At 50.5% G+C, this 14,456-nt stretch overlaps 1 pseudogene; it reads left to right on the top strand.

The window, feature by feature from the left end:
• The first annotated feature begins 10,013 nt into the window (after nucleotides 1-10,013).
• LOC143646741 (serine/threonine-protein kinase 38-like) lies at nucleotides 10,014-14,054 on the top strand (annotated as a pseudogene).
• The last annotated feature ends 402 nt before the right edge of the window (nucleotides 14,055-14,456 follow it).

Raw genomic sequence — 14,456 nt, 5'->3', positions numbered from 1 at the left:
CTGAGTTCTCTGTGTCCCCAGGAGCTCCAAGGACCCTTCTTTCCTTGCCTGGTTCTGGGAGCTGGTTTGTTCTGTGCACCCCCAGGGCTGTCAGGACTCTGGGTCTCCCACAGGAGTGATCTCGTCTCCTCACCTGTGGCTCTCCCTGGGCCAGGTGCCTGTGGGACCGCTGTAAGCTGCAGGTCTCAGAGCCCGCATGGACAGCCATCCTGGCTTCTCTTTCCTCCTCTGAAAAGTCTGCTGATGGCTGTTTGAGGAGTAGCTGAGTCACCACCAGGAAAGTACTAAGAACAGCAGCCATGGCTGTTCCTGGCAGTGCACGTTGATCTGCACATCCCCTTGGCTATGTCAGCCTGTGTGTCCATGTGTCTGTCTTCATCCTCTGCTTTATCAATCAATCACTCATCTACCTCTGTCTCTTTCTTTATGGATATTTGAATGTATGTACATATATATGTATACATCTATGTACCTCTCTCGCCATCCACCCACCCACCCAATCATCCATCCACCCATCCATCCATCCACTCATCCATCCATCATCCATCCATCTATCCATCCACCCACCCAACTGTCCATCCACCCAACCATCTATCCACCCACCTCTCCATCCATTCATCATCCATCCATCTATCCATCCATCTATCCATTGTCTATTCACCCACCCACCCACCCACCCATCCACTCAACCATCTATCCACTCATCCATCCATCATCCATCCATCTGTCCATCCACCTACCCAACTGTCCATCCGCCCAACCACTTATCCACCCACCTCTCCATCCATTCATTTATCCACCCACCCACCCACCCATCCATCCATTCACCCAACCATCCATCCATCATCCATCCATCAATCCACCCACCTCCCCAACCACCCAGTCATCCACCCAACCATCCATCCACTCATCCATCCATCCCTCCACCTCTCCATCCATCTTTCCCTCCTATGTCTGAACCAGGGGCTCATGATGGCCCACACCCCGAGGCCAAGTAAATTGTAGTAGACATGATGCCCGAAGGACCATCCAAGGTGGACCCACTTGAGGCCCACATGGAGTCTTGCACAAGGACTCTGCTGGCCCCATGGAGGTGTCAAGCCTCCATGATCTCAAAAAGGGGCCCTAAAGCCTCAGTGCTCCCACACAACTTTTTTAGGTAACCTGCTGCTGACTCCTTGGCTAAGTGGCCATGGGAATCCCTTTGATTGGATGCTGGGGTACACAGGTCAGCTCAGCCAGCAGGTCTCCCCAAGACCTTCTAGGAGCTGGAAGCAGAACAGGCAGAGCCCATCACTATTCTCCACCCCAGGCAGAATGGGGTGTGCATTCACACAGGGGGTGTTGCTGCCACTGGAGGGTCTGTGCAGGTCAGAGCTGGGCTCTTCCCCAGGGGTGAAGGCAGGAAGGCGCAGTGGTCAGGGCTCTTTGAGGCCTTCTCTTGGCATCTCTTTGCAGCCTGTCAGGGGAGGGCTGCCCTATGCTGCCTCCAGCATGGCCCCTTTCTCACCATCAGGAGATCCCAGCTCGATAATCCCATCCCCAAGGGTACGTATGGGTGAAGCTCTCCGGTTGCAGTAACACAAACTGACCAGACCCAAGCCAGGGAGGAAAGAGAAGGAGGCGCTTCCTGGGAGTGGGGGTGGGGGGGAGGTAGGGGAGCAGACAGAATCCCGGAAATGGCCGAGCACTGGACCGTGGCTGCCGGGGGAAGGCACCGTCTCTTTGGGGCCTCCATTGCCCATCAGACACCCCCGTCGCCCTTTTACTCAAGACCCACGTTCCCGGGCGTGCGTGGGCGCCGCAGAGGAGGGGGTGTTTCTAGCAGGGAAAGGAAGACTGTGCTCCATGAAGCTGGGAGAGGGACGCCAGTCAGAAGACATGCTGCCCTGTTGGAACCGGTCGCGTCCTGGTGTCCTCATCCCCCCACCCGTGGGCCTGCTTGGCATTGACACCTCCTTTGTTTGCAGCCCCCAAGTGTTGAGACTGCTCCAGGGCCGATGGAGTGGGGTCAGCTGCCCTTGCCTGGCTTTTCTCTGCAGACTGCAGCCCTCGGGAATCTGCTGGGCCTCAGTGGGGGCGGCCTCCCCAGTGTCCAGCCCATGACGAGTGAGGCATGAGTAGCGCTTCAGGGGCTCCTGCCTTTGGGCCCTGGCTGGCGCCTGCACTGGGCATGGGTGTCAGGTCCAGCTGAGATGGGAGTGGTGGCAGTCAAGACACCGGTGTCTTCCTAAGACCCTGCTCCCCAGGGTCCACCCCACGTGCTTCTCCATCGTCCCCCAGGGGCCCAGACACTGGGGCCAAGGCACTGCGCCCTCGCGCCAGCATCCCAGTGAAGGAAGGGGTAAAGGGCCAAGTCCCTTAGTGGAGGCCCCAAAGTAGCTGCTGTCCTCTCTGGGTTGCAACCCACTGACCAGAACTGGGTCCCCTGAGCATCTGCAGCCACAAGGGGCTGGGGTAGTGGACGTGATCCAGGGAGGCCATGCAAAGCGCTGGACATTTGTTCACCATGGAAGAAAGGAAGAGGGACTGCGGGAGTCAGCTGGAAGTCTCTCCGTGCTGAAGCCGGGTGGACACCAACTCTTTCCCCTCACTGCCCATGCCCAGGGACCAGCAGGCTTTGCTCAGCAGGCAGAGCTGTGCCCTGAGGATGCTCTGAGAAGCAGGTGCCCTGGTAGGGTGGAGGGGCCACACCTGCAAAGGACAGAGGTGGCCAGAGCAAGAGAAGGTGGGACCTTCAACCACGAGGCAGTTCGGGGGACGGGGTCGGGACAGGGGGCGCCTCCGGCGGGTGGGGGGGCTGCAGCTTGGAGCTTGGGTGCCCGCTGGCGAGAGCCCTGTGACCTGCATGGGAGGGCAGCCGCGTGCTTGGGGCCGGGGGGTGGGGTGGGGGGGCAGCCTGCAGAGCAGGGGGGGACCCAGAGGGCAGCAGTGTTAGACAGGCACAGGTCTCCCTTCTCCGCCCCGACTGGGGACCCAGAGCTGCGCGTCCTGGAACCTGGAAGAGGGGCTGGCAGTGGCTCCTCGGCCCCGTCCCCTTCACACTCCTCCCTGACTTCGGCAGGTGCGCCGTGGTTTAATTCCACCTCCAAAAAAGACGTGGTCACTGCGAACCGAGTGGCAGCAGTGAATTTTTCTGCAGGAAAAAAATAAAGACACGTCCAGGCCCTGCAAGAGGGCATTGAAGATGTGGTTCGTTAAGATGAGGCCAGACTGGAGGAAGGGTCCCTGACGCAGCGGGATTGGGGTCCTGGCAGGAAGGGGAGGGGGACAGCGGGGAGGCTCCTCTGGGCAGGTGGCCCCATGGGGCGCGGCTGCCCACCCTCACTCCTGGCTCCGGAGCCTGCAGGTAATGAACTGCCGTTGGGTCAGCTGCGCGTTTTAAGGGACTTTGTCACCGGCCCCAGGACACAGCGGTGGCCCACCTGATGATGTCATTCCATGGTCACACCTGAGGGGTTCGCTGTGACACCCACACCCCGTTGAGGCTGGAAATGTCACAATGCAACAGACGGTCACATCCCCTGCTTGTCAGGCCATGGGGGCTCCGGAAGGAGGGGTCTGCTGCCCAGCAAGGTGTGTGCCGTGGCCAGGGGCTCTCCTCTCCCAGGGCCCGTCTCCCGCCTCCCCGTCTGTGAAGTGGGTCCCGGCTGGGTGCTCCATGGTGGGGGATTCCACAGCCACAGATCATGCACCCCACAGGCTCCCTGACAGTGGCGCCGGCGGAGGTGCTGGGCACAGCAAAGGAGAGACAAACTCACATCCCGAGATGACGTGGGCTCCTCTGGAAAAGAACCCGTGGCCCTTCTGGGACGGAAGAGGCCCAGGGGAGCTGAGCCGCCCGCAGCTGGCCGCTTGGTCCCCTGGGGACTGGTGCCATCTTGGAGGTGCACTGGACGCTTGGAGGCAGCAGCAGCTGGGCTGGCCTTGGCATGGCCATCTCAGGGCCCACGAGTAGCCTGTCTCTGTATCACTGTGGCCACTCTGTCCACGGAGGCCCAGCGCAGAGCCCACGAGGGCCCAGTCGTTTGCCAGCTTGGCCGTTTGGAGCGCTTCCAGGGTCAGTGCTTCCGGTCCCCACCTGACGCCCACTGACCAGCAGCTCGCCTCCTTCCCGGGCCTCCCCATGTCCACCTTTCCGGTCCTTTTCCTCTCAGCTCCTGACCAGCGGCCCAGGCCAGTGCCCACTGCCCAGGAGTCACATGAGCTCTCCCCAGCACGAGGTGATGGTGGGGTCTCTGCTCTCAGCAACCCCCTTGGGCCGCCTTCCCCTCCGCCTCTCCACGCTGCCTGAGGGTGCTGTCCCAACACAGCTTCAGCGTCCACAGCCCCCACTGACCAGGCCCGGCCATCAGGAAGCTAAGCAGGGGGCTCTGTCCCCTTCCGTGGGCATCCACTGGCACTCCAGCCCCACAGGTGCGGCCACCTGAAGCACGCTCCACGCGCAGCCGGCAGCCTCTGGGTCATGCAGTTTAAGGGTGGGAGAGAATTCCTGAGTGTGGAACGTGCTTCTCCCTGAACCCAATGACGAGGGCACAGCTGTGTTCATACTCCATGAGACTGCCGTGAAAACAGAGGAGCTTAGCACTCCAGGGCCCGTGATCCAAGGCTGAGCTCTCACCGAGTGCATGAGCCGTTCTCCAGAGACACAGAACCAGCGGGCGCACGTGCTGTATAAGGAATGCCATCCTACCGGCGACCCCCACCCCCTGCCTCCCCTTACACAGATTTACTATAAGGCATTCGTTCGCCGGACCATGGGGGCAGTCTGAACTCCACTGGGCAGGCCACAAGCCGGAAACCCCAATGAAGGTGATGCTGAACTCCTTGGGCGAGCTGGCTGGCTGGAAATTCGAGCAGGAGCCCATGTTGAAAATGGGGCAGAAATTGTTCTTCTGATCTCTGAAACCCTTCGTTCTGTTTTTTTTAAGACCTCCAGCTGAGTAGACGAGAGACTCCGCACCTTGCTGAGGGCAGTCTCCTTGGTTGGTTGTAGACGCAGTCTGTGGCTGTAGATGCAAGTTCCACCTATAATATACCTCCACAGTAACGGGTGGACAGCTGGACACCGTGACCTAGGCAAGTTGGCACGTGACTCTCCACCATAGCGACCCTAGGATTCAGTGTGGGAATTCCCTGCATGGCCTTGGTTGGAGACTGAGCGGCACTACGTAGGATTAGACTTCGTGTGATTCTCGGGAACCTGGTGGTAAGGAGTAAAGAGCCACAAAAAGCTGGGCTGTGTCAGAGCTGCAGCCCAGCCAGAACCAGAGCCAATCACTTGTTTTTATAGATCATAAAACAAGATGGGTGTGGTTTTATTGTGATACAACCACACCCATCCATCTGCATATCGTCTATAGATGCTTTGTGTTATAAAAGCAGAGTTGAATAGTTGCAACAGAGGATATAGAGCCAGAAAAGCCTAAAATAATTACTATCTGGCCCTTTATAGAGAAGGTTTAATGGTCTCCTTCTCTAGACCTTCTCCTCCCAACAGGCCTAAAAGCAAACCCTGTCTAAGACCACAGAGGGCTGAAGTCTAGAGTTGAGTCCTCTAAAGCAGAGAGCTTGACAAATTCTGGATCTGTCCTAACAGAGTGAATACCAAGCCTACACACATTCCAGGTAATCAGCCAGCAATTAAACTACCTACCAGAACACAAATAAACAGTTTCCAGAGAAGGATAACAGAATCTAGTCTGTATTATATCACCTGCTAGTCTAGACATGCAAAGAAACTTTCTAAAATAATCCATAGTAAATAAAAATAGCAGTCGATGTAAATAGACCCCAAACAACCCAATGTTGGATTTGGCAACTTTAAGCAACTTGATAAATATGTTCTAAAATTTTAAGTAAAGCATGGTCTTAGTGAGTGACACAAAGGAAAACTCAGAAGATAAGTGAAAGCTATAAAGAATGAAATGGAAATTCTGGAACTGAAAAGGACAATAATCTGAAATGAAAAATTTCCGGATGGGCTTGAAAGCGGTCAGGAGACGACAGAAGAGGAGAGTTTCCATTTGCTAAAGTTGCCGGAATGCAGTATACCTGAAATGGGTTGGCTTTTACAATGGGGATTTATTAGCTTACACATTTACAGCTCTGAGGACATGAAATTGTCCCAGTTAAGGCATTGCTAGGACAACACTGTCTCTGAAGACAGGCTGCCGGCCTCTGGGACGCCCCTGTCACTTGGGAAGGCACCTGGGGCATCTGCCAGTCCTTCCCCCCGGGTTTCACTGCTCTCAAGCTCTGGCTATTTCAGTGTCTGTGGTTCCTTGCTGGCTTCTCCTGGGGTGTTTCTCTCCAAGCTCTCTCCAGATGTCCTGCCTTTTATCCTCTCATAAAAGACACCAGTAAAAGTTAAGACCCACCTTGAGTGGGCTGGGTCACCTCTCAATTGAAGTAACCTAAACCAGAGTTCCCGCCCACAACAGGTGCTCCCACAGGAATGGATTAAAAGAGCATGGCCTTTTCTGGAGGAGCATGACAGCTCCAAACCAGCACAAGGGGGTTGATCAATATGCAGCCAGATCAATGAATATTCTTCAGTCTGAAGAACATAAAGAAACAAGATTGGGTGAAACCATTGCCAGCAAAGCTGCACTACAAGGAAGGCATTCTTCAGGCTAATGGGGACACTGGATAGAATGTCCTGCCTACAGGGAAACATTAAGACACTGGATGGTTGGGCACCTTCGGTCTACAGTGATGGGACGCAGGTGAGATGTTGCCTGGGGATGGTTAGGGAGGAGAACCGGGGTACCGGAGGGCACGAGGAAACTTTTGGGGTGGTGGATACGTTCATGATCTTAATTGTGTGTATATTGCATGTAGGTCAAAAGGCGTCAAACTGTGCATTTTTAATTTTGCAGTTCATTATATGTCAATTATACCTTGATAGTGATCTCTTTGAAAAAAAGAATTCAAGAAGTTTTATAATGGTGAATTCAGGGAGTCTTGTAAAAGTGTTTTCTGGCTCTGATTTTACAGTATAGGCCTGACTAATGAAAAATTAAGTCAACAAATACAAGTAAATACATACATTCATGCCACATATACAGAAAATGGAGCCACCAGATTGGGAAGTGGTTTTATAGTTTCCTATAATGTTATGCATACATCTATTCTAATATCCGTTTATCTCAGGTATTTACCCAAGAGATGTGAAAAGATATGTCCTCAAAAAAACAAAAACGAAAACCTTCTATATAGTCGCAGCAACTTTATTCATGATAGCAAAAATTGGAAAAACTCAAATTTCTGTCAACTTAGAGTAAATAAAAAAATTGTGCTACAGCCACACTCAGCAGTGAAAGTGGAGACACTGCTGAACCACTCAGCAAAACGGGTGACCCTCATAGCCATCATTTGGAGTGCAGGAAATAGGAGAAGATGAACACACGGAATTCTAGACCAGGCAGATCTCATTTGTAATTGACAGAGATTAGGTTGGCGGTTGCCCAGAGCAAAGGAAGGGGCAGGCAGCAAAGGGGCCTCAGGGAGTTTCCTGGAGGAATGGAAGTTTTATGTGCTAATGCACTCACAGCCAAGTGAGTATATACCTTTTTTGTTTTTTGTTTTTCGTTTTTTCAGCACGGGCAGGCACCGGGAATCGAACCCAGGTCTCCAGCATCACAGGCAAGAGAGTATATATGTATTTAAAACTAGTTGTACCATACACTTAAAATCTGTGCATTTCCTTTTTTTAACTATGCCTCAATAGAGTTGATAAAACAAGCCCCCACGACCAGTGAAAAGACCATCTGGTTGGTCTAAAGAAAATACTTACCACATAGCTGAGGAAGGAACAGTATCTGGAATAACAAGGGCTCCTGGAAATCAAGCATAAAATGGCAGATAATTCCATTGAAAATGGGCAAATGGCTCCCACAGGCACCTCACAAAATAGCACAGCAAATGTCCAACAGGCATATGAAAAAGTGTTCATTGGTAGCTGGGGAAATGCAAAGTACAACTATAATAATAAGTTATTACACACCCATCAGATTGGCAGTGATTCCAAGTGAAAACGTTGGGGAAGATGTGGGGCCCAGAAGGCCTCATGCACTGCTGGTAGGTGTGTTGACTTGTGGACAACTTTGGAAAATAGTGTGGAATGCTGAAAATGCCATCGTGTATGTTGAAATGTGTCAGATATTGACAACTATGTGTGTAACTTAATCATTTACCCACGTATATCTACCTATCTATCTATCTATCTATGTACACACACATGCATATATGTATGCATGTATACAGGTGTGTTTCCTGGATATATGCATGTTTGTTTGCATGTACAAGAATATTTGTACCAATACTGTATTTGCAGAATTCTTCGTAAAAGACTCAAACACTTGTCAATGGCAGAATGGATAAATACAAATAAACGATGCAACACTATAGGTATGGCAATGAAAATGAATGAATTCCAGACACATATGCCATTCTGGATAAACCTTCAAGCAATGTTGCAAAAAAGAAGCAAGTCCAAAAGGATTAATGTAATATGATACCATTTATTTGGGGTCAAAGAAAGGCAAGCCTTCTTTAGAATTTTAGGAATGGCCAGTGGCCACCAACTGAGCAAGGGTAGTTGTGACCGGGTCAGATACAGGAAGCATTTTCTGGGGTGTTTGCATTGTGATTATTTATTCAACGGTGCGCCTATGCTACATGCTTGCTTCTGTGTATTTCACAATAATAGATGGATGGACACATTACTGAATAAAGGCACATCTATTTTTCACATCCCTAATATTCTAGAAATTTCTGTTACTCCAAAAGAACTTCCCCCAAGCACGCAGCAGGCATCGTGGAGCCGCCATAATTAAGATATAATTAAGGCATCTGATAAGTGGTAAGTGGTAACCGCTAAGAACAGAAGGAAATGCGGATCTCAGAAACCAACCCAGGCATGTTTGAATCTCGATACACGGCAAAGCTAGCACTAAAGGACAGTCATTTTAGAATATGCTGCTGGGACAAGGAGATACTACATGGGTAAAACTAAATACGCAAAAATTACTGTAGGTGGACTAATGTCCTAAAAATATTTAGAAGAGACTCTAGCAAAATATTTTCCTGACTCAAGATAAGAAAACATTTGTTGAACCGTATTGGGAAGAAAAAGAGAATTGGCATATGTAGTAGTTAGGTTCCGGTGTCAGCTTGCCCAGGGGATGTTGTCAGGTGTTGGACTTAAATCATCAGCACGTGAAATTCATCCATGGCTGATTATGTCTGCAGTGACCTGGGGGGGGGTGCTTTCTGCAATGAGTGGTGCTTAATTTAATCAGCTGGATGCTTTAAAGGAAGAATCAGAGGTGCTCTCAGCAGCTCGTTGCAGCAGATCTAGACATTTGGAGACGTAGAAAGAACTCGCCCTGAGGAAAGCTGGAAGCCAGCAGACTCGCCATGTGCCTTCCCATTTCCTCCAAGGAGCTGTAAACCTGCAACTAAATAAATCCCCTTTATTAAAAAATCATTTCTGGTGTACTGCATTCCAGCAGCCTTAGCAAACCAAAAACAACATATTTGAGCACATTTAAGCTGGGAGAGCTGGGGGGGGGTGGTAATGACAGCTGGGTGCAGAGTTTCTTCCTGGGGGTGATGACATGTTCTGGAATCAGATAGGGGTGACGGCTGCACAGCTCTGTGAACTGTGCACCGCGTCGTGGGTGGGCTGTGTCTCCATAAAGCTGCAAGCCCACGCACCCTTCCTGAAGGCAAACGGTCAATGCCAGACAAGACCAAGCGCTGCCAAGGGTACGAACCTCAGGAGCTCCCACAGGACCCTCGGCAGTGGAGACGGACCATGCCTGGGCACACAGCGGGCACTGTCCAGGAAACTGAAAACACAACACCCTGTGCCTATCAAGTAATTCTACTCCTGGGGGCGGCAGCCTTGAGGAATTCATAAAGTGTGCATCAGGGCATGCAAGTGTGAAAGGTCAGGGCACAGAGGCATGGAAGGTCAGGACAACAGTTTTCTTGACAGCCCCAGTATGAAGCAAATGTCCATCCGGGACCAGGTGGTGACCGACAAGGAACTACGGATGCCCCCTGGACGGAAGGACCTTGAGGCAAGAAGCAAGGCCAGGAGCAGGCACGAGGGAGACACCGCTTCCCTAAAGTGCAAAAAGAAGAGAAAGCAGGCTCTGAGGTTTAGGGACACACTCATGTGAAGTAACTACAAGTTAGGTAAGAAAACAGTTCTCCCAGAATTCAAGGCGGTGTTGGCTGCAGAGGGGACAGGGTCTCACTAGGACACCGGGTCCCCTGGGCGCTGGCAGGGCTTCTAGGGAAGGGCAGCGGCCACACAGATTTGCACGTCGTAATGTCTTGTTGCCTGGGCCTTTGCGTTTTGTATATTTTGGTATATGCTATAGTTCGCTATAAAAATGTAGAATAAATAAGATAATTTTAAAAATTCACTCACACACATCAAAGTGGAAAAACAAAATACCACCAATAAATAAAAGTGGTAAAATCAGTCTGAGAAATAGAATACAGATCAGTCAACCAAAGGGTGACAGTTCAGACCTCTTAGCAAAAACAGATGTCTGAAAGATGTGGAATAATAGCTATCAGCTGTTTATCCAGATAGATGATTACCCTCAATCTGGGAGAAAAAGGAAGTTGCCTTACCTATGTACCAAAATTGAGTGTACCCCTAAAACACTGTCAACTAAAGAAACTGCTAAGAGTTCTATTTGGGGGGAAAAAAATCTAGCCAGATTGTTTGAATAAATGCAAGAAGAAATGGTGAGTTAATACATTGGTAAATATTTTGGTAAAACTCAACAAATAATAACTGTAAAAGAAGAAAGGAGCTAATTTGCAGGAGTTAAAAACAAAGTAGATATAAACTTCTTGCAATTAACAAAAAACATAAAACAGTTGTAAGAAATCAAAGTTTAAGGAGGGTAAGGCACCCTCATCACTGAGGAGGATGCAGAAGTTAGCAAATATAATGAATATTATATTTTTAATGTATTTTTCAATTTTACACAAGTAAATTTCACTCCTCTGTTACAGTGCTGAGTTTTGACCCACACACAGAGTCGGAAACCAGTGCGACATCAGAGTATAACACAATTCGGTCACCGCAAAATATTCCCCGAGCTTCCTTTGGGGCTCACACCCCCCAGCCCTGGCAGCCATGGGTCTGCTTTTTGGTCCCTATGATTCTGTCATTTCCAGAACGTCATAGAAAAGGAATCACGCACCGTGCTTCCAAGCTCCAGAGCATCGCTGCTTGTCTCATAGCTTCATCCCTTTTGGTGGCTGTGTAATCTCCACTGCTGGGCCCGGCTCAGTTCTTTATCCATTGTCCAGTTTGAAGGACGTTGGGTTGTTCACGATATTTTGCAGTTGTGAATAACGCTGCTGTAAGCATTTACGCACAGGTTTTGTGTGAACGTGAGTTTTCCTTTCATGCTTTCCAGGCCTGGGCATTTACTCATGAAAGACTGGCGGAGAAAGCGCTGGATTCCTCAGCAGAGATTGTGAAGCCCTTGCCGGGAGCCTTACATGTTCGCGGGCTACGTGCTCTCATTTGGGAATGGCGCTTTAACAGGTGAGCCAGGTTGGGGGGGTCTGGGAACCGACATCGCAACAAGCAAACCCCAAACAAGCAAATGTTTCCAGTGGCCCCAAGCGCTATGATTGGCCTGAAAAAACCAGGTGCCTCTCCACGATGGCATGTGTCTCCATGAGCTTTGAAAACCACATTGGACGTACCTCCCTTGGCCTCTCGTGGAAAAGGAGCCCAATGCCCAGCCCTCCCTCTCCACCCCCCTTTTTTTTTGCATGGACCGGCACCGGGAAACGAATCTGGGTCTCTGGCATGGCAGGCGAGAACACTGCCTGCTGAGCCACCGTGGCCCACCCCAGCCCATTTTTAAGGGCATTGAAAGCTACACAACTAAGACGTCAGCTCCATCCCGCAGCTGAGCTTCTGTTCTTTCCCATGCCTGCTTTTGAACACAGGTTGCATTGGGTGTGTGGGGGTAAGAGTTCCGGGAAAAGAAAGCGCTGCCTCCCACGAAGGGAAAATTCCAGGAGGAAGAGTGAGTTGGCTTCACTCTTCCTTCTTACTGTAAAATGACACGAAGAGTAGCTCTGCCCAGCCTCACTAAATGAGTCTCAAAATGAGACCCACTAAAGGGTAGCCTAGAAGTGTTTCCAGCCTAGAAAAAAATCTTAACAATACAAACAGATGCCAAATGGTATTTAAATATTTCCTCTCTTCTGAAATAAAATTATTTTCCAGTGTGACGGAAATTTTTAAGTGTGGTAGGTCAGTGCTAGTGAGAAAATAAATAAAACTGTGCATGGGGAAAAAAAATCAGTTGGCCAGTTTGCATTTAAGTTTGCGGGTCAGAAGTGCCAAATGCCACTGCTTTTATTGTCTAGGCTTAGGCTCAGGAGGAGAAAGGAGGGGAGGGCCGTGGAAAGTGACGCGATAATGACAAGGCTGAGCCAAAGCTGTCTGGACCCTTTGCAGTAGATCAAATAAAAGATGGTGCTGGGCACGGGGCTGGGAGAAGGCAGGAGTCCACATGAGCGCTGAGCCAGCAGTGGGCGCGACCGCAGGAGTCCTTGCAATTCTACTTTACAATTTGGAAGTTTTGAACACATTTCCCCCGATTCCACTGCAATCCTGGAGACGCCGCAGCAGAAACACCCTGGCAAAGAAACTGACTTCAGAGGCTGCAGGAAGATGGCAGAGGAGGGAGCCCTGTTGTCGAAATCAGCTCTTCTGAAACTCGGCGTCTAGTGGAACTCTGCGCAGCACCCAGGGAGGAGCGGACAAACGCTGGTAAATGCAATAACTGCCATTTCTGTTATTATGACAGCCTTCCCTCTGCACAACCAGACCCAGGAGAGAGTGACGGTAGCCAAGCCCACACGGGAGAATTCTTACAGCCACCTAATTTTACTGCATGAAGAGAGAGAAACCAGGCAGAAGAAACTGGAAGTGGGCATGGAAGAAGGAGGATTCTCAGATGAAGAGAAAAGTTATACTGATCACAACGTGCCAGCCAAGGAAGAGAGCTCCTAAGGCTCCAGAGGGCCAGACTCAGCTTGGATGGCTTTGAGTCTCTGAAAGTCACAGGAAGAGGAGATTTTGGACAGGTTTGTCTCGTCCAGGGGAAAGTCACAGGCCAGGCTCCGCAATGAAGATGTTCAGAAAGATTGATATGCTTGAAAAACAGCAGGCGGCCTGTACCCAAGCAGAAAGAGATATTCTGGTAGAAGCAGATGGTGCCTGGATGGTGAAGCTGTTTCAGCGTCATCCAATCCTGGGGTGTCTCTCTGGAGGTGACATGATGGCATTGCTAATGGAGAAAGATACCCAGACAGAAGAAGAAACGCGGTCCTGCATTTCAGAGACCGTCCTGGCAGCAGATGCAGACCACCAGGTGGGTTTGTCCATCAGGATGTCAAACCAGACGACCTTTTATTGAATGCCAAGCTCATGTAAAATCGCCCGATTTTGGCTTAGGCTCAGCAGTAAGGAAAGCGCACAGGACTGAATTCTACAGAAACCTCACACACAATCCAACAAGTGACTTCTCACTTCAGAATCTGGATTCCGAGAGGAAAGCAGGACCCTGGAAGCAGAACAGGAGGTGGCTGACAGAGTCCATGGTTGGGACGTGAGGTCCCCTTACCCCAGAAGTATTCCTGCAGGCTGGTTACAACAAAGCGTGAGGCTGGCAGCCTTCGGGGGGGATTATGCGTGAAATGCTACTAGGATTTCCACCTAAACACCTCAAGAGATGTTCAGAAAAGTGACGGACCAGAAAGAAACTCTGGCTTTTCCACAGAGGCACCTATCTCTCAGAGGGGCAGAGACTTCATCCTCAGATCTTGTATCGATTCTGAAAACAGAGTTGGAAATAGTGGCGCAGAAGCAGCAGTTCTGAAGGTGTAGACTGCGGCCACGCAGGGACAGGCTCGCGGCCGTCAGTCCCATGGAAATCAGAAGCGTGGATGACGCTTCACGTGCTGACGACTTCCCCGAATCTCGTATTTGACAACTGGTGCCAAATACCGCTGGGCTGAACTACAAAGCCAAAGACAGGGTTTTTCTCGCTTACACACCTAGAAGAGGTTTAAAGGTTGACCCGGAGTGGCTCTGCCGCCGCCCTCACGAAAGCTGGGGCGTGACGAGTGGAGACCCCACCTGCCCACTCGCGACAGGGCTTGCTCGGTGTGGGAAAGACCCAGCGAGACGCACCGGAGGTGGTGGGGCCACAGGAGGAGATTTTGCAAGCTCAGGCTTTCCAAGATGACTGCAGGAATCCATTGGCCATGTGGCTGGCTTCTTAACAAGTATTGATTATTCTGGTTAACTTTATTATGCTAAGGTGCCGGAACGAAAAGGGATGTTCATTCTTTCTTAAAAAAAAAAAAAGACAGTGGCGCAAAGTATGAAC

This window comes from Tamandua tetradactyla, chromosome 9 (assembly GCF_023851605.1).
Source record: "Tamandua tetradactyla isolate mTamTet1 chromosome 9, mTamTet1.pri, whole genome shotgun sequence".
Classification (NCBI taxonomy): domain Eukaryota; kingdom Metazoa; phylum Chordata; class Mammalia; order Pilosa; family Myrmecophagidae; genus Tamandua; species Tamandua tetradactyla.
Note: the sequence above shows the minus strand (reverse complement) of the source record. Positions and strands in the feature narration are given on the sequence as shown.